This window comes from Coregonus lavaretus (assembly GCF_964263955.1).
Source record: "Coregonus lavaretus genome assembly, contig: HAP1_SCAFFOLD_241, whole genome shotgun sequence".
Lineage (NCBI taxonomy): Eukaryota > Metazoa > Chordata > Actinopteri > Salmoniformes > Salmonidae > Coregonus > Coregonus lavaretus.
This window is the reverse complement of record NW_028158987.1, coordinates 680,570-688,841: the sequence shown is the minus strand read 5'-3', so window position 1 is coordinate 688,841 and position 8,272 is coordinate 680,570. Positions and strand designations below refer to the sequence as shown.

Below are 8,272 nucleotides of genomic sequence, written 5' to 3'. Positions count from 1 at the left end.
TTCCTTCTGGGCCTCTCACTGGAGTCCAATCAGAAGCTCTTACGAGGTCTACTGACAAAGACAAGAAGCAGCTCACAGAGCCATGAAGAAACAGTCAAGTACATCAAGGAGAAGATCAGGGAGAATCCCTCTCCAGAGAGGTGCATCAATCTGTTCCACTGTCTGAATGAACTGAATGACCATTCTCTAGTGGAGGAGATCCAAAGCTACCTGAGATCAGGAAGTCTCTCAGAAGAAGAACTGTCACCTGCACAGTGGTCAGCTCTGGTCTTTGTGTTGCTGACTTCAGAAAAGGAGCTGGATGTGTTTGACCTGAAGAAATACTCCAGATCAGAGGAAGGTCTTCTGAGGCTGCTGCCAGTGGTCAAAGCCTCCAGAGCTGCTCTGTGAGTACATAAAATGACATATAAGAACTAATCATCAGGAAGAAATATTAAGTTTAGAGTAAAATATGTATTATAATATCTCTATAATATTTTATTGAAAAACATATTGAATCAATGCATTGATTTTCACATTAGTATAACAATATAACCATGCAATTCTAGGAGACGGAAGATGAATCTATAAATTGTTTGAGAGAATAAACCAAATGCATCTGCCATTGTCCTTCTACACTACTGGTGTTAAATTAACAGTGTGTTTGTGAAATCATGATGATCTCTTTGTCAGGCTGTCAGGCTGTGGACTCACAGAGGAAGGCTGTGCTTCTCTGGTCTCAGCTCTGAAGTCAAACCCCTCACACCTGAGAGAGCTGGATCTGAGTAACAATGACCTGAAGGATTCAGGAGTGAAGCTGCTCTCTGCTGGACTGGGGAATCCCCACTGTAAACTGGAGACTCTGAGGTCAGTATTCCTGTAGTTGGTCAACAAGTGAGAACTGTTCACCAGATCCACATGTGTTTACCAGGCACACATAGTCCACACCATATGTGTTTGGACAGTGAAGCTTACAGTGATTCTAGTCGGGTGGGCGGGTGCCAGCAGCGTTCGATTGAAGAGCATGCATTTAGTTTTACTAGTGTTTAAGAGCAGTTGGAGGCTACTGAAGGAGTGTTGTATGGCATTGAAGCTCGTTTGGAGGTTTGTTAACAGTGTCCAATGAAGGGCCAGATGTATACAAAATGGTGTCGTCTGCGTAGAGGTGGATCTGAGAGTCACCAGCAGCAAGAGCGACATCATTGATATACACGGAGAAAAGAGTCGGCCCAAGAATTGAACCCTGTGGCACCCCCATAGAGACTGCCATAGGTCCAGACAACAGGCCCTCCGATTTGACATATTGAACTCTATCTGAGAAGTAGTTGTTGAACCAGGCGAGACAGTCATTTGAGAAACCAAGGCTATTTAGTCTGCCAATAAGAATGCGGTGGTTGACAGAGTCGAAAGCCTTGGCCAGGTCGTTGAAGACGGCTGCACAGTACTGTACATTATTGATCGCGGTTATAATATCGTTTAGGACCTTGAGCGTGGCTGAAGTGCACCCATGACCAGCTCGGAAACCTCATTGCATAGCGGAGAAGGTACGGTGGGATTCTAAATGGTCGGTGATCTGTTTGTTAACTTGGCTTTCAAAAACTTTCGAAAGGCAGGGCAGGATGGATATAGGTCTGTAGCAGTTTGGATCTAGAGTGTCACCCCCATTGAAGAAGGGGATGACCGCGGCAGCTTTCCAATCTCTGGGGATCTCAGAAGTTACGAAAGAGAGGTTGAACAGGCTAGTGATAGGGGTTGCGACAATTTCGGCGGCTAGTATTAGAAAGAAAGGATCTAGATTGTCTAGCCCAGATGATTTGTAGGGGTCCAGATTTTGCTGCTCTTTCAGAACATCTGCTGTCTGAATTTGTGTGAAGGAGAAGCAGGGGGGGGGGCATGGGCAAGTTGCAGCCGAGGGTGCAGAGCTGTTGGCCGTGGTAGTGGTAGCCAGGTGGAACGCATGGCCAGCCGTAGCAAAATGCTTGTTGAAATTCTCGATTATTGTAGATTTATCGGTGGTGATAGTGTTTCCTAGCCTCAGTGCAGTGGGCAGCTGGGAGGAAGTGCTCTTATTCTCCATGGACTTTACAGTGTCCCAACATTTTTTGGAGTTAGTGCTACAGGATGCAAATTTCTGTTTGAAAAAGTTAGCCTTTGCTTTCCTAACTGCTTGTGTATATTGGTTCCTAACTTCCCTGAAAAGTTGCATATCGCGGGGGCTATTTGATGCTAATGCAGTATGCCACAGGATTTTTTTGTGCTGGTCAAGGGCAGTCAAGTCTGAGGAGAACCAGGGGCTATATCTGTTCTTAGTTCTGTGTTTTTTGAATGGGGCATGTTTATTTAAGATTGAGAGGAAATTACTTTTAAAGAACAACCAGGCATCCTCTACTGCCGGAATGAGATCAATATCCATCCAGGATACCTGGGCCAGGTCAATTAGGAAGGTGTTTTAGGGAGCGTTTGATAGTGATGAGGGGTGGTCGTTTGACCGCGGACCCGTTACGGACGCAGGCAATGAGGCAGTGATCGCTGAAATCCTGGTTGAAGACAGCGGAGGTGTATTTAGAGGGTAAGTTAGTCAGGATGATATCTATGAGGGTACCCATGTTTACGGATTTAGGGTTGTACCTGGAAGGTTCGTTGATAATTTGCGTGAGGTTGAGGGCATCTAGTTTGGATTGTAGGATGGCCGGGGTGTTAAGCATATCCCAGTTTAGGTCACCAATCAGTACGAACTCTGAGGATAAATGGGGGGCAATCAATTCACATATGGTGTCCAGGGCACAGCTGGGGGCTGAGGGGGGTCTGTAGCAAGCGGCAACAGTGAGAGACTTATTTCTGGAAAGCTGGATTTTTAGAAGTAGGAGCTCAAACTGTTTGGGCACAGACCTGGATAGTATGATTGAGCTCTGCAGGCTATCTCTACAGTAGATTGCAACTCCACCCCCTTTGGCAATTCTATCTAGACGGAAAATGTTATAGTTGGGGATGGAAATTTCAGAATTTTTGGTGGCCTTCCTAAGCCAGGATTCAGACACTGCTAGAACATCAGGGTTGTATTGTACAACTTGTATTGTCAGTAAGAAAAGAAGATGTTTCTGAACACTTCTACATTCATGTGGATGCTACCATGATTATGAATAATAATGAATGAATCGTGAATGATGATGAATGAGAAAGTTGCAGAGGAACAAGGATCATACCCCCTCTGTTATTGGTAATGGTGAGAGGTTAGCATGTTTTGTTGTAGCCTCTGTAACTTTCTCACTCATTATTATTCATGATTCATTCATGATTTTTCTTAATCAAGGCATCATCAGGATTAATTTAGTAGTGTTTAGAAACATGTTATCTACTCACTTAGACAGAAAATTACTCCAGTCATCATCCACCATTCAGTTACTATCGGGCAAAACATAACCCAAAACACAACCAAAACAAACTGCAAATGCAACCAACGAGTTTGGGACCAAATACTCAACTTTTGACAACATTAATGAATTATAAGTAAAATGGTCAGAATACGTTTGACTTCGTCAAATGGGGGACTAGATACATGAAGTGCTTTCATTTCTAAACGGTGAAACAGATATGTATTAAAATACCCTCAAATAAAAGGTTACATTATATACTGTCACCTCATATGAAACGCTTGATCTCAAATCCACAATGCTGGAGTAAAGAGCCACATTTAAAATGTTATCTTCACTGTCAAAATAGATATGGTGTGGACTGTATACTCAATACAATCTAAATCTGATACCTCACTGTCTGTCTTTTGACTGATACTGCTTTTTAAACTGCTCTGGTCAGTCTACTCAAATATTTGTACTATACATTTTTCTATCTACAAGCAATACTTTGATAATTTGTCATTTCTAATAATGATACATTAATTTATGAATAGATATGTCAGGTTTCAGGACACTGATATATCTGAATATGTTGAAAAAATATACTGCCACTATTTTCACCACCAAAGAATAGCAGTGTGGTTTTAATATGATTTGACTCTTTGCAGGCTGTCAGGCTGTCTAGTCACAGAGGAAGGCTGTGCTTCTCTGGTCTCAGCTCTGAAGTCAAACCCCTCACACCTGAGAGAGCTGGACCTGAGCTACAATCACCCAGGAGACTCAGGAGTCAGACTGCTCTCTGCTGGACTGGAGGATCCACACTGCAGACTGGAGAAACTCAAGTATGTAGAGGGTTTATGTCAATGTTCATATCAGACATGTTGGAGTTATCAGGCTAGTTAAGACAAACATTCTGACCACCACTTGGACTAAGTTATATAAAGACTGTGTGTGTGTGTGTGTGTGTGTGTGTGTGTGTGTGTGTGTGTGTGTGTGTGTGTGTGTGTGTGTGTCCAGTGTGTGTGTGTGTCCAGTGTGTGTGTGTGTGTGTGTGTGTCCGGTGTTTGTATGTGTGTGTGTGTGTGTCTGTGTGTGTCCAGTGTGTGTGTGTGTGTCTTTGTCCAGTGTGTGTGTGTGTGTGTGTGTGTCCAGTGTGTGTGTGTGCACGTGTATCAGTACACACACTGGACACACACACACACTGGACATACATACACACTGGACACACACACACACACAAAGGACGCACACACACACACACACACACACACACACTGGACACACACACACTCACACTGGACACACACACACACACACACTAGACACACACACACACTGGACAAACACACACACACTAGACAAACAAACACACACTGGACACACACACACACTGGACACACACACAAACACTAGACATACACACACACTGGACACACACAAACAATGGACACACACACACACTGGACAAACACACACACACACACACACACACACACACACACACTGGACACACACCGGACACACACACAAACACAAACACACACTGGACACACACACAAACACACACACACTGGACACACACTGGACACACACTAACACACAGACTTACTCACACTGGACACACACACACACACACACACACACACACTGTAAACACACACACTGGACACATACACACAAAGGACACACACACACACAAACACACACTAGACACACACAAACACACACACACTGGACACACACACACACAAGGATTAATTTAGTAGTGTTTAGAAACATGTTATCTACTGTTAATAATGATACATTAATTCATGTATATACAGTACCAGTCAAAAGTTTGGACACACCTACTCATTCAAGGGTTTGTCTTTATTTTTACAATTTTTTCCATTGTAGAATAATAGTGAAGACATTAAAACTATGAAATAACACATATGGAATAATGTAGTAACCAACAAAGTGTTAAACAAATGAAAATATATTTTATATTTGAAATTCTTCAAATAGCCACCCTTTGCCTTGATGACAGCTTTGCACACTCTTGATATTCTCTCAACCAGCTTCACCTGGAATGCTTTTCCAACAGTCTTGAAGGGGTTCCCACATATGCTGAGCACTTGTTGGCTGCTTTTCCTTCACTCTGCCGTCCAACTCATCCCAAATCATCTCAATTGGGTAGAGGTCGGGTGATTATTGAGGCCAGGTCATCTGATGCAGCACTCAATCCTTCTCCTTACACAGTCTGGAAGTGTGTTGGGTCATTGTCCTGTTGAAAAACAAATGATAGTCCCACTAAGCCCAAACCAGATGGGATGGCGTATCGCTGCAGAATGCTGTGGTAGCCATGCTGGTTAAGTGTGCCTTGAATTCTAAATAAATCACAAACAGTGTCACCAGCAAAGCACCCCCACACCATAACACCTCCTCCTCCATGCTTTACGGTGGGAACTACACATGCCGAGATCATCCGTTCACCCACACCGCTTCTCACAAAGACACGGCGGTTGGAACCAAAAATCTCAAATTTGGACTCATCAGACAAAAGGACAAATGTCCACAGGTCCAATGTCCATTGCTCGTGATTCTTGGCCCAAGCAAGTCTCTTCTTATTATTGGTGTCCTTTAGTAGTGGTTTCTTTGCAGCAATTCAACCATGAAGGCCTGATTCACACAGTCCCCTCTGAAAAGTTGATGTAGAGATGTGTCTGTGACTTGAACTCTGTGAATAATTTATTTGGGCTGCAATTTCTGAGGCTGGTAACTCTGATGACCTTATCCTCTGCAGCAGAGGTAACTTTGGGTCTTCCATTCCTGTGGCGGTCCTCATGAGAGCCAGTTTCATCATAGTGCTTGATATTTTTTGCGAGTGCACTTGAAGTAACTTTAAAAGTTCTTGAAATGTTCCTTATTGAATGACCATCATGTCTTAAAGTAATGATGGACTGTGGTTTCTCTTTGCTTATTTGAGCTGTTCTTGCCATAATATGGACTTGGTCTTTTACCAAATAGGGCTATCTTCTGTATACCCCCCTACCTTGTCACAACACAACTGATAGGCTCAAATGCATTAAGAAGGAAATTAATTCAACAAATTAACTTTTAAGACACACCTGTTAATTGAAATGCATTCCAGGTGACTACCTCATGAAGCTGGTTGAGAGGATGGCAAGAGTGTGCAAAGCTGTCATCAAGGCAAAGGGTGGCTATTTTAAGAATCTAAAAAATAAAATATAGAAAATTTGTTTAACACTTTTTTGGTTACTAGATGATTCCATATGTGTTATTTCATAGTTTTGATGTCTTCACTATTATTCTACAGTGTAAAAAATAGTTTTTAAAAAACTAAACAAAAACATGAATGAGTAGGTGTGTTCAAACATTTGACTGGTACTGTATATATACATATATGAATAGATATGGCAGGCTTCAGGACTCTGATGTATCTGAAAATGTTGAAAAAATATATTTTCACCACCAAAGAATAGCAGTGTGGTTTTAATATGATTTGACTCTTTGCAGGCTGTCAGGCTGTCTAGTCACAGAGGAAGGCTGTGCTTCTCTGGTCTCAGCTCTGAGGTCAAACCCCTCACACCTGAGAGAGCTGGATCTGAGTAACAATGACCTGAAGGATTCAGGAGTGAAGCTGATCTCTGCTGGACTGGGGAATCCCCACTGTAAACTGGAGACTCTGAGGTCAGTATTCCTGTAGTTGGTCAACGAGTGATAACTGTTCACTAGATCCACATGTGTTTACCAGGCACACATAGTCCACACCATATGTGTTTGGACAGTGAAGCTTACAGTTTTACATTTGGTGCTATGCTCCATCATTTTGGATTTCAGATAGAATGTTTCATATGAGTCGACAGTATAGAATGTCTCCTTTTATTTAAAGGTATTCATATATATATATATATTTTACCGTTTAGAAATGAAAACACTTTATGTGTCTTGTTCTCCCATTTGAAAAAGTCGTAATAATTTGGACAAATTCACTTATATTGTATTAAAGTAGTCATAAGTTTAGTATTTGGTCCCATATTCCTTACCTGCAGTGTTTACATCAAGCTTGTGATTCTACAAACTTGTTGAATACATTTGCAGTTTGTCTTGGTTGTGTTTTGGATGATGTTTTTCCCAATAGAAACTGAATGGTGAATAATGTCCTGTCAATTTGGAGTCACTTCACTTGTATTGTCAGTAAGAATAGAATATTTTTCTGAACACTTCTACATTCATGTGGATGCTACCATGATTCAGAGAAATCCACCTGGCTACCACTACCCCGGCCACCAGCTCTGCACCCTCAGCAGCAACTTGCCCATGCCCCCCCCCCCCCCCCCGCTTCTCCTTCACACAAATTCAGACAGCTGATGTTCTGAAAGAGCTGAAAAATCTGGACCCCTACAAATCAGCTGGGCTAGACAATCTGGACCATTTCTTTCTAAAATTAGCCGCTGAAATTGTCGCAACCCCTATTACTAGCCTGTTCAACCTCTCTTTCGTAACGTCTGAGATCCCCAGAGATTGGAAAGCTGCCGCGGTCATCCCCCTCTTCAAAGGGGGTGACACTCTAGATCCAAACTGTTACAGACCTATATCCATCCTGCCCTGCCTTTCGAAAGTATTTGAAAGCCAAGTTAACAAACAGATCACCGACCATTTCGAATCCCTCCGTACCTTCTCCGCTATGCAATCCGGTTTCCGAGCTGGTCATGGGTGCACTTCAGCCACGCTCAAGGTCCTAAATGATATAATAACCGCAATCAATAATAGACAGTACTGTGCAGCCGTCTTCATCGACCTGGCCAAGGCTTTCGACTCTGTCAACCACCGCATTCTTAATTGGCAGACTAAATAGCCTTGGTTTCTCTAATGACTGCCTCGACTGGTTCACCAACTACTTCTCAGATAGAGTTCAATGTGTCAAATCTGAGGGC

General features: G+C 42.7%; 1 long non-coding RNA gene across 1 annotated transcript; it reads left to right on the top strand.

Annotated features, from left to right (window-relative positions):
• Nucleotides 1–267: 267 nt before the first annotated feature.
• On the top strand, nt 268–4,382 carry LOC311123403. The gene is made up of 3 exons (XR_014612580.1): nt 268–386; nt 673–846; nt 4,001–4,382. It is a non-coding gene; the product is annotated as an uncharacterized lncRNA (long non-coding RNA).
• The last annotated feature ends 3,890 nt before the right edge of the window (nt 4,383–8,272 follow it).